This window comes from Pleurodeles waltl, chromosome 6 (assembly GCF_031143425.1).
Source record: "Pleurodeles waltl isolate 20211129_DDA chromosome 6, aPleWal1.hap1.20221129, whole genome shotgun sequence".
Classification (NCBI taxonomy): Eukaryota; Metazoa; Chordata; class Amphibia; order Caudata; family Salamandridae; genus Pleurodeles; species Pleurodeles waltl.
The window spans coordinates 1,097,854,182-1,097,875,245 of record NC_090445.1 but is presented as its reverse complement, the minus strand read 5'-3'; positions in this window follow the sequence as shown (position 1 = coordinate 1,097,875,245).

Here is a 21,064-nt window from a genome sequence, read left to right as displayed (position 1 = left end):
GGGCCACAGGGCCACATGACAACATCCAAGGCCCCACCTCACTCCTGCAACGACACGGCGAGAACGTTACAGGGGCATCAGGTCAAAAATAGGCAGGCACCTCAGGGGGATGGGGAACGGGGGCACCTCAGCCGGCAGATGGGACAACTCCACTGGTCCAGGAGGGGGCAACATGCCCTGTGCTTTGTCCTGGGGAGTGCAAGGCCACAGTCTCTCAAGTGGGTGACTTGCCCACTGGCTCTGGAGGGGCAACATGCCCTGTGCTTTGTCCTGAGGAGTGCAAGGCCACAGTCTCCCAAGTGGGTGACTTGCCCACTGGCTCTGGAAGAGGCAACATGCCCATTGCTTTGTCCTGGGAGTGGAAGGCCACAGTCTCTCAAGTGGATGGCTTCTCCACTGGTTCTCGAGGGGGCATTGTGCCCAGTGAGCTTCATCCTGGGGAGGATGGGGTGAGTGGATGGCATCTCCACTGGTTCTGGAGGGGGCATTGTGCCCAGTGATCTTCATCCTGGGGAGGATGGGGTGAGTGGATGGCATCTCCACTGGTTCTGGATGGGGCATCGTGCCCAGTGATCTTCATCCTGGGGTGGATGGGGTGAGTGGATGGCTTCTCCATTGTTTCCGGAGGGGGCATCATGCCCAGTGATCTTCATCCTGGGGAGGATGAGGTGTGTGGATGGCATCTCCACTGGTTCCTGAGGTGGCATTGTGCCCAGTGATCTTCATCCTGGGGAGGATAGGGTGAGTGGATGGCATCTCCACTGGTTCCGGAGGGGGCATCGTGCCCTGTGATCTTCATCCTGGGGAGGATGGGGTGAGTGGATGGCATCTCCTCTGGTTCTGGATGGGGCATTGTGCCCTGTGATGCAGATCTTTGGGAGTGCAGGGTCACAGTCTCTCAGGTGGGTGTCATACCCACAGGATTTGCAAGGTACAGGCCGCAAAACAGCCCATGGAGGTAGGACTACAGAATGTCCGCCGGCAGTGACGGCTGTTCAGTAGTGACAGTGGTGGTGGTGCTGCTGCTGCTGGTAGTGGTGGGGGGAGGCTCCAGCCCATCCCCTCAGCCTTGGACTGCTGCCCACTGGTGCTGCTGCTGCTGGTTATGGTGTTGGTGGCGGTGCTGCTGGCGGAGCTGGTGGTGGTGGTGGGGAGAGGCTCCAGCACCTCCCCTGCAGCCTCGGACATCTGCCCACTGGTGCTGCTGCTGCTGGTGGTGGTGCTGGTAGTGGTGGTGCTGCTGGCGGAGCTGGTGGTGGTAGTGGGGGGAGGCTCCAGCCCATCCCCTGCAGCCTTGGACGGCTGCCCACTGGTGCTGCTGCTGCTGGTGGTGGTGGGGGGAAGCTCCTGCCCATCCCCTGCAGCCTCAGATGGCTGCCCACTGGTGCTTGTGGTGTGGTAGTGGCATGCTGCTGGCAGAGCTGGTGGTGGTGGCGGTGGTGGTGGAGGGAAGCACCAGCCCATCCCCTGCAACCCTCCGACGGCTGCACCACCATGGTTGGTGATGTGGGCTCAGACAGAGTCCCAGCACCAGGACCCTTGTCCTTACTGCCTGCTGGTGCAGGCCCCTTGCCCTTCCTGCCAGCAGCTGGGGATGGCTCCTTGCTTCTTTTGGCAGCAGCTGGGGATGGCTCCTTGCTCCTTTTGGCAGCAGCTGGGGGGGGCTCCTTGCCCTTCCTTGCTGCAGCTGGGGGTGGATCCTTGCCCTTCCTTCCTGCAGCTGGGGGTGGCTCCTTGCCCTTCCTTGAAGCACTTGGGGCAGGCACCCTTTCCGTCTGGCTGGCTGGTGGCCGGGATCCTTTCCCACCTGGAGTTCCTGGGGACACAACTGTGCCCGTGGACTGGGTGGCTGAGGTGCTAGCCGGGGTTTTGACCACCCTGGCCTGACGTGAAAGGATGGGGAGAAGTAGGGGAAGGGAAGAGGTCAACGGTGGAGAGGAAAAGCTTCTTAGGGACATTGGGTTGGGAAGACGGAGAAGGTGTGGGAGTGGAGGAAGAGGCAGTGGTTGTAGGAGTGTCAGTCTGCTGTGTTTGGGTGCAGGTGTATGGGCTGGATGCTGTTGTTAGGTGGATGGCTGTTGGGTGTCTGAGTGCTTGTGTTTCTGTACTTTGGGAGGAGGGGGCACAGACACAGTGGGAGAGGACACAGGGGACGTGTGCATGGGTGTGGGGGTGGTGACTGCCAGTGAGGTGTGTGTTCTGATAGGTGTGCTAGTGATGGTGGTAGTGGATGAGGATGCAGTGCATGCAGGTGTGAGTGGAGACACAATTAGGAGTGAGGTGGAGGATGAGGAGGAGGGGGCCACAGTGCAGGCAGTGGATGTTGGTATGTCTGCATCTGGATGGTGTTTGTGTGAGTGCCTGTGGGATGAAGTGTGGTGCTTATGTTTGCCATGTCCACTCTTGTGTGTTGTCATGTGTGCATGCTTGTCTGCCTGTGTGCTTGGGATAGGTTAGGGTTGAGGGGAATGGGACTGGGAAGAGGAAGTTGGAGGGGGGAGGGTGGACACAGGGACAATGGCTGCCATCAGAGAGGAGGACAGAGCCTGGATTGATCTCTGTTGGGCTACCAAGCCAGTGTGAATGCCCTCCAGAAATGCATTGGACGGTTGCATTTGGGCTGCCAGCCCTTGGATGGCATTCAGAGTGGTTGACTGCCCAACATAGATGGATCACAGGAGGTCAATAGCCTGCTCACTCCGGGCATCAGGGCTAACTGGGGCAGGGCCTGAGGTGCTTGGGGCAAAGGAGATGCCCACCCTCCTGGGTGAGCAGGCACGGGCAACTTGCTGAGGGGCTGTTGGGAGGACGGTTCTGGTACGGGGGTGGCAACTGTACCTGTAGTTGGGGTGGGCACAGATGTGTCCGCCACCACAAGGGAGCTTCCATCGGAGGAGGTATCCATGTCTGAACTGTCCCCTCCAGTCTCTGCCGTGGTGCTCTCCATCTCCGTGCCTCCTGGGTCCTCTGGGATGCAGCTCCCTCCGTTGCTGGTGCCTCTGCTCCTCCACCAGATGATGCTAATGCACATAAGGACAGGATGACAAAACAAAAAGGGTGAGGAGAGACAAAAGATACACTTGGTCAATGGCAGCACCAACACCACCGTTGGCGTACACAACACACTCACACACAGGGAACAGCCCTACGCACTAGGCAATGCACTACCAGTTACAATGCTAGTCACCAGGCCATGGGTAGGGACAGATACCACCAACTGCAACATACTTGGGACCCAGACACCCCTGCCCAGTAGTGGATGCCTACTAGCTAGGTTGGAGGAATTTCACATCAGAAGCCTGCCCAACATGGGACCTACACTGCAATGTCAGGTCTGGCCTAGGGGCACCCACAGGCCCACATCCCCCACCCGGATACCACACCACCAGGCGTAAGTAGTAATGAAGGGCACTGTACTCACCCCCTTGTTGCTGCTGTGATGCCCTCAAACGCCCATCTAGCTCTGGATAGGCCACTGCTAGTATGCGGGCCATCAAGGGGGTCAGGGTTCGACGGGCACCCCTTCCTCGTTGGGAGGCCATCCCCAGCTGGGCCTCCGCCATCTTCCGTGCCCAGCGTCTCAAGTCCTCCCACCGTTTGCGACAGTGGGTGCGCCGCCTGCCGTAGACCCCCAGGGTCCGCACGTCCTTGGCGATGGCATGCCATATACTCTTCTTTTGATGGGCGCTGACCTGCAGAGGAAATATACACAGGGAAAGGTATTAGTCAGACCGTCCTGCCTGTTACACTCATGACCCACCATGCCTCCTACCATCCCCATTTGCACCAACATGCCCCAGCATACATGCTGCATGCTGCTCGGGGCCCATCCACTGCCCCCCCTACACGAAGCCTTCACACACAGCACTCCATGCATTCATGCCCCATGCATTGTACTCACAGTGTACTCATGTGTTGGTCTGGAGGCCCATACAGCAGTCGGTACTGGGGTAGGACCCCATCCACCAGTCTCTCCAACTCCGCCAAGGTGAAGGCAGGGGCCCTTTCCCCAGTCACCCGAGCCATGGTAGGTTCCAGACACAGGTCACAGAAGCACATGCAGTGTAGGTCCACTCCTGTTGAAGGTCAGGTAGCAAGTGAGTTAACAGATACAAAATGGCAGTGACGTCCGCGGCGGTGCATACCGTCACAGCAGGCATACACCACCATTGGCCACTGTACCCCATAGGGCCGAATGATAACCAATGAGGAGGTGCACGGTGGTTCCCGACCGCCTGCCGCAGCAGCACACAACGTCAGCGGAATTACCTAATTTCCACCTGTCCCTCCCTACTGGACAGGTGGACGCCATTTAAGGGGGGCAGGCCATGGATCCTTACTGCGTCACAGTTCACAATTTCACATGCTGGACATATGCCACCAAAATATTGTAACAATCACAATATGCATTGAACTTTAGTGGTTACAATGTACAGATAATGACCAGCTGTTCACTCTTTTGCCCCATAGATTGCAACCGCTGCGGATGAATAGGAGATGGAGACATCCCCCCGTGTACAGACCCTTTGTGGCCTTGGCAACAATGGAGGACAGGCACATTATCCTCACCTATAGACTGGATAGGGCCACAATCACAGAGCTATGTGCCCAATTGGAGCCTGACCTGATATCTGCTATCAGTCACCCCACTGGGATCCCCCCTCTTGTGCAAGTGCTAACAGTGCTCCATTTTTTGGCAACAGGTTCTTTCCAAGTGACAGTGGGCTTGGCAGCAGGAATGTCACAGCCAATGTTCTCAATAGTGCTGACCAGAGTGTTGTCTGCCCTGATTAAACACATGTGCAGCAACATTGTTTTCCCCCAGGTGGAGGATTTGGCCACAGTGAAGGCTGACTTCTATGCAATGGGCATATCCCCAAAATCACTGGTGCGATTGATGGGACACACATTGCATTTGTACCCCCCGGCAAAATGAACGGGTCTTCAGAAATCGAAAAAGTTAGTACTCGATGAATGTGCAGATGGTGTGTTTGGCGGACCAGTACATCTCCAATTTCAGTACTAAAACACAGGCTCAGTGCATGATGCTTTTATTCTGAGGAATAGCAGCATCCCAAATGTGATGGCCCAACTCCAGAGGCACAGGGTGTGGCTAATAGGTGAGCCCTGATTCCCACCCAGTGGATGTTGGTGTATGGGTATGGTGTGGGCCATAAGGGATAGTGGGCCAGATGTACGAAGCCGTTTGCATGTCGCAAACTGCAAAAATCGCAGTTTGTGGCATGCAAACGTCCGAACGCGATGCTCATTCCCAAATTGCGAGTCGGTACCGACTCACAATTTGGGAATGCGACTCGCAAATAGGAAGGGGTGTTCCCTTCCTATTTGCGACCGCATCGCAGTTCAGAGTTGCTTTGTGACCGCGAATGCGGTCGCAAACCAACTCGCAGTTACCACCAGTGTCACACTGGTGGTAACTCATTTACAAAAGGGAAGGGGTCCACATGGGACCCCTTCCCTTTTGTGAATGCCGAAAAAAATGAAACCAAATGGTTTCGGTTTAGTTTTTATTTTGCAGCTCGTTTTCCTTTAAGGAAAACGGGCTGCAAAATGAAAAAAAAAACTGCTTTATTTACAAAGCAGTCACAGACATGGAGGTCTGCTGACTACAGCAGGCCACCATCCCTGTGAGTGCAGGGACTCGCTATGGGGTCGCAAACTGCGACCCACCTCTTGAATATTGATGAGGTGGGTCTTTGCGACCCCACAGCGAGTCGCAGAAGGTGTCTGAGACACCTTTCTGCATCCATTTTTGCGAGTTGCAAATTGCGAGTCGGTCAGACTCGCAATTTGCAAGTCGCAAAATTGGAGTTTCCTACATCTGGCCCAGTGTGTGGCTAACTGTTGTCTCTCAATATTTGCAAGTGACTCTGGTTACCCCAAACTATCATGGCTACTGACCCCTGTGAGGAATCCCAGGACAAGGGCTGAGGAACGTTACAATGAGGCACATGGGCGAACAAGAAGGATCATTGAACGTACCTTCGGCCTCCTGAAGGCCAGGTTTTGGTGCCTCCATCTAATAGGTGGTTGGATCCCTGTGCTACTCACCCAAGAAGGTCTGCCAGATAATCGTGGCATGCTACATGTTGCACAACCTTGCCTTAGATGCCATGTGCCTTTTCTGCAGGAGGAGGAGGCTGGAGATGGCCGTGTGGCAGCAGTGGAGCCTGTGGACAGTGAAGATGAGGAGGCAGAGGATGAGGATGAGGACAACAGAAGTGCACTCATTCGTCAATACTTCCGATGACACAGGTAAGACAGTGTTATTTCACATTTCATTCACAGTTTGATGTGTGACATTGTCACTGGCAGACTGTGAATTCCTACTTCTGTGCCCACTCACTGTACCCATTGGCATTTCTTTTTGCAGATGTTGGTGCCCCACTATTGCTCCTGTGTGTTCACTGCAGCCAACTACAGGTCTTTCCTATGTTAACATTACTGTACAGTTGAATTTCAATGTTTAAAGCTTGTTCCACAAATACACACCTAAATCATTTGACATACTCCATACTTGTATTTTTTCAAAGTGTGTTTATTGCAGTGATCTGACGAAAAGGGGGAAGTGCTATGGGCTGGGGTGATTATGGAGGAAAGTCCAGGTTAGAGTCCAGTCTATTTGTAGCACAGGTGCATTGTCCAAGGGGGCATAGGAAAGGGAGCAATGGCAGTTCAAGGTGGACAAGGTGACAGAGTGGGACACAAGGGTGACAATCATGAGAGTCCTATTTCCTGGTGGGGGTCTTGGCAATAGTCTCTGGCTTCTGCCTGGATTGCAGGGAACATTTGCGGGGTGGTTCTCCTTCTGCAGGGGGAGGAGTGCTGGTGGCCTGTTGGTCCTGTGGCGGGGACTCCTGTCCACTAGCGGCAGCGGAGGTGGAGGGCTGTTCAGTAGTCTGGCTAGTGTCAGGGACCTGCTGGTGTGCCACTGCCTCCCTCATAGTGTTGGCCATGTCTGCTAGCACCCCTGCAATGGAGACCATGGTGGTGTTAATTGACTTCAAGTCCTCTCTGACCCCCAAGTACTGTCTCTCCTGCAACCGCATGTTCTTCTGCATCTTGTCCAGGATCTGGCCCAGTGTATCCTGGGAATGTTGGTATGCTCCCAGGATCATGTGAGTGCCTCCTGGAGAGTCGGTTCCCTGGGCCTGTCCTCCCCCTGGTGCACAGGAGTCCTCCCAGCTTCCCTGTTGTCCTGTGCCTCTGTCCCCTGAACCGTGTGCCCACTGCCACTGACCCCAGTTTCATGATTGTCCTGGGTTTGTGTGGTGCCCTGAGTTCCATGTAGTGGTGGACACACTGCTGATTGACGTATCCTGGGGACAGAGGTATGGGCCCACTGGGTGAGTGCTGTGGTGGTGTTTCCTGAGGGAGGAGGCTCTGTGGTGGTGTGAGACTGTGCCTGGGTAAGCGACTGTCCGGAGGTCCCTGATGGACCAGGTTGGTCATCCAGATCCAGGCGACCAGAGCTTCTGTCATCACTGTGGGCCTCTTCTGTGGGGGGACTGGATTTTGCTGGCACCTCTTCTCCAGTGACATTGGCTGGGATGTAAATGCAGTGTTATTGTTTCTGTGTGTGACATATTGTGCATGGGTGGGTTACACTCTATGGTTGTTATTGCCCTGGCAGCTTTGCCTTGTGTGAGTTGTTATTTGGTGGGCTAGCTGATTGACTCTAGTGTGCATGCTGTAGTGATATGTGTCCATGCAGGTCTGTGAGTGGTGTCCATGCTTTGGTATGGTATGCAGGGCTTGGCACTGGGATGAGTGGGTTGTGATGGTGGGGTGTGTGGGAAGTGGTGGAGTAATGGGAGTGAGGGTAAGGGTAGGGCTATATGATGGCATGCAGGCGGGGGGGTGATAGTAATAGAGAGTTGACTTACCAGAGTCCAGTCCTCCTTCTGCCAGGCCCTCAGGATGCATGATTGCCAAGACTTGCCACTCCAATGTTGTTAGTTGTGGGGCTCCACTGCCAGTCCTCTGTACTTCGAGCTGGTGTCTTGCTGCAATGGAACGCACCTTCCCCCGTAGGTCGTTCCACCTCTTCCTGATGTCATCCCTTGTTCTGGGGTGCTGTCCCACGGCATTGCCACGATTCTCCGCCATAGCTCCATCTTTCTAGCAATGGATATCTGCTGCACCTGTGGCTCTACCAGGATGATTTCCTCCACCATGACCCTTAGCCCCTCCTCAGAGAATCTGTGGTGTCATTTTGGTGCCCTGGGTGTAGTGTGAGTGGTGTGGGTGAGGTTGTGTAGGGTGATGTGTTGGGGTGTGTGATGTAAGGTGCATGGGTGGTGTATATGTGATAGTGGTATGTGGCTCTGGTTGTGTGGGTGCTCTTGCTGTTTCTCTCTGCTGGCAATTATTGGTATTAGTAAAGGGTTGTGGGTAATGTGGGTGTGTGTTTTATAGTGATGTGGGTGTGGTGTGTGTATGGGGGTCAGGTGTGTGTAGTTTGAATTGTCCAATGTGGTGTTGCTTTGTCAGCGTGTGTGTATTTTGAGCACGGCGGTATGTACCACCATTGAATGTCTGCCGTGGTGATTCGTGGGTCATATTGTTGTGGGTGTTGTTCTATGGGCGTAACCACCAGTTTATCACTGACCTTTGGTGTGGCGGGGTTGTGTGTGTGGCTGCATATGGACAGATTGGTGTGTGTGTGTGTCATAATATGGTTAGCGAATATCCGCGGCGGTGGCAGTATGTTGGCGGCAGTCAGCATGGCGGTAAGTGGGATTTACCGCCAATGTCAAAATGAGGGCCATAGTGTTTTTTGACTTGTCTATATCTTTCGCACCATTTGACGAATCTTCCCGAAATTTGCCAAATGAAGTGGCCCGGTTATTCCTGTTGCACATGGTAAGTTTCGGGGCAATCTATCAAGTGGGAGCCAAGAAAAAGGGGAGACAAAAATGTTGCGTTTTGCATGTTAATTTCAATGGGATGTTTAAACACAACTACAGCCTAACCCCCTAGATGGAATCACACCATATTTGACAGAAAGCTAGCTTTTGGTGTGCAGATCACGCTTTCGCTTATTTGGTGTAAATCCGTTCAGTAGTTTTTGAGATATTAAAGAGAAAATAAATTTGTATTCCTAGTGACGCGGATCCTTTCTGAATAAATCACGAAAATTCTCAAATTTTCATGAATACGTGAGCGAAAGGAAATGCTGCCCCCAACCGGAATAAAAAAAGTTGCGATTGCCATTTTATTTTTCGGAACATGGTACCGGGGGGTGAAAATCTAAATTGAAAGTGGCATAAGGGGTCAGGGTGAAGGTACCCCGACCCCAGGGGTGAGCTATAGGTGTGTTTTAGGGGCAAATTGTGAGTTTAAAATGATTTGGGGCCACTATGCATTTATTCACAAAAAATTGTATAAATTCGTGAATTGCCGCAAATTATTTGCAAAATATTGGTGAATAAGAAAAAATAAAAGAAACCCCACAGACTCATTCATACACTAATGTATTCACACATACTTGCACTCAGAGGCTCATGTGCCCACTCACACACTCACTCAGACACTCATGCACCCACTCAGACCCACTCATAGACTCACATACCCACTTCAATACCTACTCAGACACTCATGCACCCTCTCACAGATACACTGACAGAGACAGGTCCTGTGGCCAACCTGCACTGCGCACAGCCAAAGGCAGTGCGTGACAATGGGTTAGGTGGTTATGAGGGCTTGGCTGCAAGGCCTGGCTGCAGGCCAGGCCTCACGACCAATCCTCACCATACACGGCCGAAAGTCATGCACCACAGGAGTTGGAATAACGTATAGTAATTAAAATTACTTTACGATAAAAAAACATAGCAATTCACTGTAAAAACCAAAGGTTACAGGGACGGTATAGTTAGATTCTTAATTTACTCACAAAAAAACATTGAAATTCAGCCGTTATAGTCAGAGTTCTTTCTAGTAAATACAACTCAAGCCCAAAGGTAACTATAACTCGCTCCTTTGCCATGCTCAGCTAATTACTCCACATATTATATAATTGTATGACATCTTTGATATTATCACTGCAACATTTGCAATAACATTATTGATAGGAAAACTGTGCATGGCAAGGGTGCTAGTTCTAGTTACCTTATGGCGCGAGTTATAGTTCCTTGAAAGAACTCTGACTATAACTGCTGAATTTCTATGTTTTTTTAAGAGTAAATTCCGAAATTCTGAACCTGACTATAATATCCCTGTAACCTTTATTTTTTCAGTTAATAAATATATATATATATATTTATATATATATATATACATATATATATATACTATACATAAAAGTAGCATAAAATAACTAAGAGCCTGATCACGAGTCCGCGGACTGCCATTGTGCCGGTCAGACTGCTATCAGGTTAGCGGTTGGACCACTGTATTATGATGCATGCGGTTCTCACGCCGGCACCATCAGGCAGCGCAGACCGCCACTATAGGGAGGTAGGCCAATGAGTCTGTCGGAGTCAGTGTTTCTGACGGACACATTATGATGTTGCCTTCCGCCGACGTGACTGTGGTGGTCCAACCACCACATCCCAGGTTGCAGAAAGGGAGCCATCAAAAGAAGGAACTCACCTGCAGGCAGCGTCACACATCCTGTGCTGCCATGGAGCTGACCATACATGTCCTGCTGCTGCTCATGGATGAAGCCCAAAATCAACACTTCAGAGGACGCAACCAATGGTAAGACCACACATCTACTCGTGTCCTTAAACTCAACAACAGATCAACGCGCCCACCATCCACATGGTTGTGCTCCACAGACCAAGTATACATTTTTGTGTTCTGCATCGGAGTTGTACACGAATGACCCACAGTCCCATGATGCCTCCTTTGGGCAGGTCACTGACACTGCACCTCCACAGTCCACAAAAACACACATGTCTGCTCATCCCTGTTTCAGGGACAGTGAACCTACTTCAACATCACACATAATAGAACCGACATTCTCACGTGGCTGACATGACATGGACATGCCATGGCCTGCCGTGATATTGAAGACACATATGTATGGATGTGTCATTTAACCCAAACATCCCTTCAATGAAACAACACCTGTAATAGACCCACACATATCACCCACATTGCCAAACAAAGGAAGGTCAATTTTGTGAGACAAATATCCAAAGATCATAATGTCTGGGGGCATAGTGGGCAGCTGGTTGTGTGTGTGGGTGTTCGGGTGGTGTCTGTGGGTATGGTGGGTGTGGGTCGGTGGGGGTGGTGTCGGTGGGAATGGTGGATGTTGTGGTGTGTGTGAATGACTGTTGAGTGCTTGTGTGCAGATGCATCTTGAGGTGATTGTGTTTATGGATGCTGCTTGTGTGTGTTTAGGTGAGTGCATGCAGATGTGTCTGTATGCTCGGGACAGGTAGGGGAATAAGGACATTGGATGGGGAAGAGGTAGGTGGTGGGGGTAGGATAGTGGGGGGTGGATGGCTGCCATCAGTGAGGAGGCCAGAGCCTGATTAGATCTCTGTAGGCCAGACATGGCACTATGAATGCCTTCCAGATATGCAACCATCGGCTGGAGCTGGCGGCCCTGCACCAGGATAGCATTCAGAATGGCAGTCTGACACACAGAGATACTCCTCAAGAGGCCAATAGCCTCCTCACTCAGGGCAGCAGTGGTAACGATGGCAGGGGGTGAGGTGCCTGGGGTGAAGGAGACGCCCACCCTCTTAGGTGAGTGGGCATGGCCAACTAGGTGGGAAGCAACAGGATGGGTGGCAATGGAACTGGGGGTGGGGGACAAGGATGGAATAGGAGCAGGTCCTGATGGGTCTGCCACTACTAGGGAGTGGCCACTGGAGGAAGAATCTGAAGATTATGATGTGGATCTTGTGTCCTCAGTGGCACTCCCTTTACCCTCTGAGCCACTGAGTCCCTCCGTGTCAGTTGTCTCATGATTGGATGTACCATAGCCAGCTGCTTACCCACTTGGGGCAGATTTACAAGAAACTGGTGCATCAGCACTGATGCACCAGCTTTCTTGATTCACCCCTTTGCTCCACCTAATGACACCAATTTACAATATGGCGCACCATGGCGGTCGTTAGCACAATAGCGTCAACATTTTAAAAACTATTGTGGTGCTTTGCTGCACTAGCATCATCAAAGCTTTTGATGCTAGTGCAGCAAAGTGCAGGGAGGCCCAGTGATTTAAACGGGAGCATCATTTTAACGCCTGCTTTTAGCAGGCGTTAAAAATGATGGAACACATGGCACTGTGAAATCTTGTAGATTTTACTGCCCCATTTTTTTAGGCCTCCCTACACTGGAATGCCCTCTTTGCATACATTATGCCTGGCACAGGCATAATGTGGCACAAGGGGGTGCAAAGTGGCGTAATGCATGCATTGCATCACTTTGTAAATTCAGGCACTGCAAAAATGCTTTCCTAACAAATTGGCGTAAAATAATGACGCTAATGTGGCGTTAGGGGCTTGTAAATATCCCCTTGGTTTGGCCTTGTCTCCTTGGCTTGCCTGTGCTGATGCTGAAATTATAAAGACAAATAGGGTCACTACATGTACCTGATCACACTTGAACAACAGCTGTGATTAGCAAACTTTACCATGATGTACAATAGCCCCAGCCACAAGCACCAGAAAAGTGGCTCCAACATTTGCAACACAATATGCATTCTTGCTACATGAACTGTGAACAGTTGCACACAGGAAATTCAGAATCACAGACAACTCCAATTGTATGGGTGAAGTTGTGCAATCACAATACCCATGGAGCAAGTAGGAGACCTTATCACCTTGAATCGTTTGCCTCATTTAGCATTCCAGTATTCTGTGCACAGCAATGCCAAGATCAATTCCACAGATCCCATACCAGGTCATGTATCCATCTAATCTTCATTGACCTAATGCCACATCATGATGAAATGATGGCCAAATAATCCAGCCATGTTTCTGAAAGAAGTACAGTAACTGGAAGAAGGTGACATGGAAACACCCATATCACACCAGAAAAAATCCCCATTGGTCACTTCACTATATTTACGTTGTCTAAATAGACTCATGGAGGTTGTACTAATGTTGCTGAGATAGATAACACATCTTGCACGTAAATGTACACTGGAGACAAATTTGTCAAAATGTCAGAGAGGTTTGGCTACAAAATCCACACTACAATGAATCAGCTAGCCCCAGGGAATCACCTCTCTTGATTGGTCCTCCTGAGAATACCATACTCTGATTGCATCAGTAGAAGCTAATAGTCCTTTTAATATTTTAGAGGCCCAGGAATTCTCAAGTATCTGTAGAAGGCCCTTAAAATGTTGGTCAATGGGAAGGCACATCACTGTCTCTTTATTGTCAGGCAAACACAGATTCCTTTGGATGAAGGGTTGTACATAACCAGATATGATTCCCACATTACTACAAGTCACTCCCTGAAGCATGTCAACAATTAGGTAATGATCCTTCACCATTTAACCTGTGATAAGCACTTTGCTAAATGATTGTACATGATGATATGACATAAATGATTCTACATTAATGGCATAGAAATGCACATCGTGGGTAAAAACTGTAGTCCTAACTGTCATGCCCTTCATTGCTTCTGAAATTGTACAAGCCAAATTGCATGGAATGACGAGTGACGGTATGTATGGCCACCAATCAATGGTAACACACACCTGTCTGTGGCACCACATGATCTGTATCTTCATCACATATGTACAATTCCAAACCCATGTTGGCATGCACACATATGTGAGGGAATGAGACATCATCTCTTGAAGACCATGCACAAAACAATAGTGAAAATGATATGGCAAAAGTAAAAGGTACACATGCTAAGGCGAAGGCACAAGGAATGATGGCAGCAGTGATGTCAACAAAATCATGTCACTGGACATTCGCTACTTACCATGGGAAAGTATTGATCTGTGACTGCACTCAAAGAGCAATGTATTCTCTGTCACACATATGATGGCCACTTTCACATGAGAGACTGTAGTGAGACACCATTACTCATGACATACTAAAGACAAGTGGCTTGCGAGGGACAGATACCAATATGCTCATTTTAGCAGACTCATGGCTGAGTACAGTGATCTATTACTTCATGTTGTTTGGGCTCACACACAGAAGACAAATGGACTGTTGTGCACAATTGACACCCATCCATTTTTTGACCAACTGGTTGTGTCACTCACATTTCAGAAGAAAAAAAAATTTGTAATTGTTAACACACCCCAAGTGTAAAGCACACATGCTGATAAGTGCAGGGATTTGACTACTCACTTTAAGAGTCATCTGCAGAATAACCCACTTCCATGCCCATGGCCTCAACTAACTAAGCAAGCTTACTGACATCAGGTAGCCCAGGCTCAAGCAACATGTGCTGTGCCAGAATGAAACACAAACACACTATTCTGGCCTTCTGAAGGTAAACTCCTTGGGCCTGACTGGACGGACACATTTAGGGCCATATTTATACTTTTTGACGCAAAACTGCACCCCGCGCAGTTTTGCGTCAAAAGGTTTAACGCAGGCTAACGCCATTTATTTGCACGGCCCGGGCATCAAATTTATACTTTGACGCTCTGAGGGGCAAACCATGGGTTAGAGTATTTTTTTTACTCTAACCATTGCGCTACCTCGTAAAGCAAAATGACGTTAAAGCGGAGAAAATGACTTTAAGCCGGTTTACGATGAAGCAAACCGGATACGCGCCATTTTTTCCTGCAATAGCATTAAAAAGTGGTGCAAACACAGCAAAATATGCAAAGGAGCCCCAAAATTGATCCCAGAAGCCAGGAGAGACCCCAGGAAGACCCCAACTGACCAGGAACCAGCCAGGAGGACCCAGACAAGACCCAGGAGAGGGAGAAGAAGAAAAGGAAGTGTTGTTTCAGTGCAGAGGAGCAGGAAATACTGGCGAAAGAGGTGACAGAACACCAGTATCAACTATTTGTAACCTCAAAATTGCCAATTGGGAGGAGACAGGCAATTTGGCAACAAATTGTGGATAAGATAAGCAGTGTGGCAGAAGTACGGAGAACAGTCACTGAGTGCAAGAAACGCTGGCATGACTGCAAGCGCAGGACCAAGGAAAAAATGGCAAGGAACAGGAAGGCGGCACTGCAGACTGGAGGTGGGAGTCCAGCACCTCAAGAGGCCCTGGACCAGATGGAGGAGGTGGTGGTAGCCATAATCCCAGAGGAGATTGTCACAAGGATTCAAGAACAGGACAGTGCAGACCACCAGGAAACAACACAGATGCAAGGTAAGTTGCATGGAGGACAAAAATGCCCAAATGTTAACTGCAAGCAGGGGGGGGGGGCATACCTACTACACAATGCATGTCAGCCCTGAAAATCAGACAGTGGATAGGGCAGAGGGGCACGGAACGGGTGTATGGGCTGTGCAGGGGAAACCAGGGGCACAGCACAACACTACACCAACAACCTTTGCATGGGGGTACACTGCTATGCCAAGGATGTTGGAAAGGCAAAGCCAGTCCAGGAGGGTAGGGTACAAAGTAAAACTGGTCTGCTGTTACACGACACCTGGTATTGTCACAATATGAACTAGGGCCCAATTTCCAGCCTCAGGCTATATCCGCAAGTGGCATGTACCATTGACAACATTTGCCACTACCACCTGTGCTGTGTGTGCTGGTCAAGTAGCAAATGGCAGTTAGGTGCCCATGGATCTAATACACCCAAAATACAGAGTTCAGGATGACGACGTTATCAATCCCCTGTAATTCCTAACAAAGAGTAAATCCTGTCAAATGCTCATGTCTATAGGCGCAAGAAACATCAGGTATTGTTACTTACTTTACGAAGTACACAGCAGTAATGTCATACCCATGCTGCACATTTTAGGGTCTACCCTGTGCCTTTGTTACAATAGCTGCAATACCACCTTGCAACATCCCAAATGTCATTCTGCTAAGACAACAGCATTGAGGGGGAGGACATGTGTGTCTAGCTAGTTAAACACACCCGCACAGTCATGAGAGGAAATGGAACCCTGCCAGGCCCATCAGTGCAATCCAATGTAGCACACATTCCCCAACATCAACATGACACACTACCAATACTGACACCTGTCTCATGCCATGCCAATGCTATACATAGTATGTGCTTGGTCTCAGCAACATATAGGTGTATGTGAAATATTAGAGACTTGGTCAGTCCCATTTTGTTAAGTGTGGTGCAAGTGGCATCAGAACACCCACAGCCATTGCAAGGCCTCACCATGCTAATGGAAGTAGACGGAGGGTTGAGTAGGGCAAGAAGGCGCCAACACACAATTTGGACAGAACCTACACCTAGAGGATGTGACACAGACAATTCCCCAAACTGCCCACACTACATGTGACATGCAGGTGGGGCATAGGCCTGTGAGAATGCTAATATTAATGACAGGAACAATAAACACGAACCAAGATTACAATGTCTCACTACTAGGAAGTCAGTAACGTCATATTACAACTGCCACAATACAGACACATTAATTGTACAATATCTCATGGCAGAGGACAATGGCTCTCCTGTGGATATGCCTGTCCTGCACTTCCCTGATGACATGGATGACGAGCTGAAAAACATTAGCCAGCAGACCCTCAAAGATGTCCTTGGATCCCTCCAGACCCCACCTTCAGTCACAAGGAGGAGTACAGATACAGCAGCCATCACAGGGGACCCACCTACCACCCCAATAGTACGACCTGCCAGCTCCAACCCAGCTGAGGACTCTGAGGACACTGGTACCACCTTTGAGAGGACAGTAGTGAGAGTACAGCGGGAGCTGGCCAAGGATGTGTGGGTGGGGATGCAAAATATGGCAACCAGCCTTGAGGGAATGCACACGTGCATGATGTCATCTGCAGAACAGGCAGCAGCCATGCAAGCGCTACCATCCCTCCTGCAAGGACTACAACAATGTATGAGGGATTTCACCACAGCAGTGAGGGAGTTGCCACAACACCTGGCATCCCAAACCTTTCACTGCATGCACAAATGCAATCATGACCCCCTCAGGGCCGACCTGGCTGCCTACCACAGTGATGTAGCTGCTATACTCAAGAACCAGCAGCTCCTCCTTGCTGCAGTAATGCCCTTAATAGCCTCACAGTTGGCAGCTACTGGGAACTCTGACTCCACGTCTTCAAACACTGAAGTGTGTGTTGCCCCTTCAAACCCACCACCACCAAGGGCAGAGGAGACAACACACACATCAGAAGAAGAAGACATGGAGCAGATCACCTTCACCCGTAGGAGTACCCGGTAGCACAAGTCCATGCCACATGGGCACTGATTTCCTATGTCCTGTGGTTTTTAACATGCCAGTCTTGCTACAGTTGGTAACATGTACTGTTCTCCAGCACACTGTTTACCTTACCACTATGCACTGCAATTGTCTCTTGCTACCTCATTGGCAATTCATGTTCCTCTGCACTGAATGACACTTCACCCCAGCATGTCCAATGACATGTTCCTCACCAATGCATTTGTGTTGCATCACAATAGAAGGCGTCACACTGATGGACTTACAATCCTGGACTATGTAAATATTGCACTAAAGCACTTTAAAATAAATAGCACTTACACAACCACTTTGTCTCTGTGTAATGTGACACATCAACTGTGTAGGGGATTTGTGATGTATGTAACATGTCAATTGCCATAGAAAATTACAATACAACAGTGTAGAAAGAATGTGGGCTGATAACTATGCACTGGGGTCTGGATTTTATCATCATCTGTGCTTCCTTAGGCTTATTTCTGAAGTTAAATGAGAACAAACAGTATAATGCTGTGTAGAACTGAAAAAGTCTGCTCCAACGTATGTATAAGATGAAAATCAATGTGGCCAACATTCCCTTCAAGACAATCTTTATGTATGTGACATCTGACTATAAACTTTAATCACACACACACACCATACAGCAGGAATGGATGTGTACGAGTGTATGGACAATTAGGTATCCTGGGAGTACAATTTAAGAAATGATAGGTGTGAGTTATGTATACAGAACTTCATAAGATTATAACATCACCCAGTTTATCAGGGTTCACTTGAACATCAGGCTGTAGGCAGACGTCCCACAGTGGCCAAGATTCCAATACAGGACTCAAACGATGACAGATTTAAAAACACACCAACCTTTACAACACATTGGGAACCAAAGTAACCTTGAGTGGTGGGTGCAATGGATGGCAGATGCAGAGAGAAGTAGCTTTGTTGTAGCTGCCAATGTGACAGCTCCTTTGGAATTGGGAATAACCATGTCAATAATGGGATTCTGATGCAGGCTCGAACACAAATGCAAATGCTAAATTGACACTGTACACCCATGCCAAGGCCCTGATCCCCAAGCATGGGTGAGGATCCAAAAGTTACAAATTGGCCCTCCACAGGATCTTTTTGATACCCCAGAGTCTCCTGCTTTTGCGGGACTCCTCCTGCTGCAGGCTGTCCATCCTGGGCAACATTTGTTGCATGTCACGTTTCAGTGTCTGAAAATCCTGATTGTCTATCACAGCAGCTGGGGATGTCTGGGTACCACTTGTAGATGCGATTGCTGGTGCCGGTGCCGTGGTTGGAGGGGGAGGTGCAGGGGGTACTGCTTGTGGGTCCAGAGCAGACAAAGTTGAGGGACCTGCTACAGTGGCTGCTGTGGTGTGAGCTGTGGTGGTGGTGGCAGTTGTGGGCAATGCTGGCCCCCATTGGACAAATGCCCTCCATACCCCTGTGGCTCTTTCATGGCGATAACGACGTGCCATATTGCGGAACCCAGCCTCCACATCGAGTATGTGGTGGTAACGCACTGCCTGCCTCTGGAATTCCCGTATCTTCTGGGCATTCATGTTGGCAGCTGTGAAAATAGAGAAAGCCAAACATTAGTGACATCATTGTGTGACACATCTACAGGTGATATTCTAACACTTAATCAAAAATAGCACATAGTGTCCAAATCACAGTACAGATGAGAGAATGTCCCTGAGGAATTACATGCCAACGCAGCCTACACTTAAACTATCTAACAGCACAGCAATGCACAACAAGGTGTGTACTTAATTAAATGATTTGTGCATCTTTGTACTGCTATTAGTCACATAACAAATGCTGCAAGCACTCCACATGTGCCAGGCCAACTAATAACTATCTTCTGGATGACAATCAAGGCACACAAGACCTGTGATTTGTAAATTGAACTGCCTGGATGGTATGCAGTTGGTAATCATGAGGGGGCATTGTAGTTTGAAACACATGAATGTTTGAATTACGTCTGTTATCTGCACTGGAATCATCACACCTAGGTACCCATATTTTCTAGCCCTAACCCTGTGCCTCGGGGGGAGATGGACATGCAACACATACTTTCAAACATCAAGGACAGGCACGAAGTTTTGGACAGCTGTCCATGGGTTTAGTCAGTCCACCACAGGTTTCGAGATTGACTCAAACATTGGACAATCACATCGACACTAATTTTGTGTATGTAGACACACCAACAGACATAGTCATGCAAACATGCATTGACACTGTCACTCCAGTGAATGATAGACACACATATGCACACACGCACTAGCCCTAACAATCATGTGGTGCCAAACATGATTACTCACTTTTGTGCTAAATTAATTCTACAGGGTACTCCATTTCATCATTTGTTATTATGAGAGACATGCAATGCCACATTCCTGGTGCTCTGCAATACCAGTGACTCAGGTATTGTGGCTTGTGCATCAAGGGACAATGAGTTACTGTGTGATGCTCATGTGGGTTGAGTTTCGTTCAGGAATTATTGTGCTTTCAATGGTCAAATATATGTGTGCCAGTGTTGTATGTAGGTTACATATGCCACATTGGCAGTGTCCCCAGAGCCGTATATATCCCCTATGACAACATGATGGCGGGGATCCTATGTGTTAGTTAATGACAATGTTACGCTAAACATGGATTGGCCATTTATCTGATTCAAAATAAAAAGATGTATGCTGACAGTGTCTAATTTGATCATTCGTGACAGAATGCATGGGCACAGGTGTAGTAATTGCAACGGAAATATGTTAGTCTGGGCCCTGTGTACCTAGATGAGGTATTGTAAATCACACTTTGCCACATTCATTAACTTAGAATTGCCAAGTTGGGTGATCTGTGGTAATACAACCGAACTGACACTGTCCGCTAATTAAAACATGGGTTAGGAAATGTCCTACTTCTGCAATCTTGATGAGGTAGGTCTAAATTTGAAAGCACCTTGTGAATGGCGGCACTCACAGGAATGCTGGCCAGCTGATCTTAGCATACCACCATGTCTGTGATAGCCTTCATACTTAGAAGTTAATAATTGTACATATGCTGTATTATAGCAGCAGAGGTGTACCAAAAGTAAAATAACAAACTATTTCATCACTTAAAATGTATAATGGAAGCAGTCAGTGGTCCCTTGCACAACATCATGCAAATAAATAGTTTGTGACCATGCATTCACAAAGAGCAGGGATCCCATGATGACCCATTCACTTTACAAAATTGTTTGGCTATAAAGTGACACAGATGGTAACTGCACCAGCTCTGTACCAGCAATTGTGCCCAAGGCAAAAATGTTGTTGGGCCATGCTACTCAATGATAGTATTTCAACGCCTACTCGGAAAAGCCAGGAGATGAACTTGTTTTGTGCTACTGCAATCTGGTAGCATCCAAGCACAATCAGGTTTGGCCATGTGAAAGAATTTCTGTCCACACGTAAACACACAGAAACAATTAACTCAGGGCCAGATGTGTCTTTTTTTTGTGTAGCATTTGCTCCATTTGTTTACGCGACAGCTATGGAAAGTAGCACAAAAAAATGTGATGGTAGCAAGTGTGCTATACTTTGGCATCCAGAAATAATGCAAATGCTGCACAAACGAAGTAGAAATATCGGCCTAAGATATTAGCACACGTTAGGAAGTGCTTTGTATGTATGGCCATGAATACTATTCAGATAAGGTTTTTAAAAAAATGGGGACTACATTGGTTCCTTGTATTAGCATGTGAAATA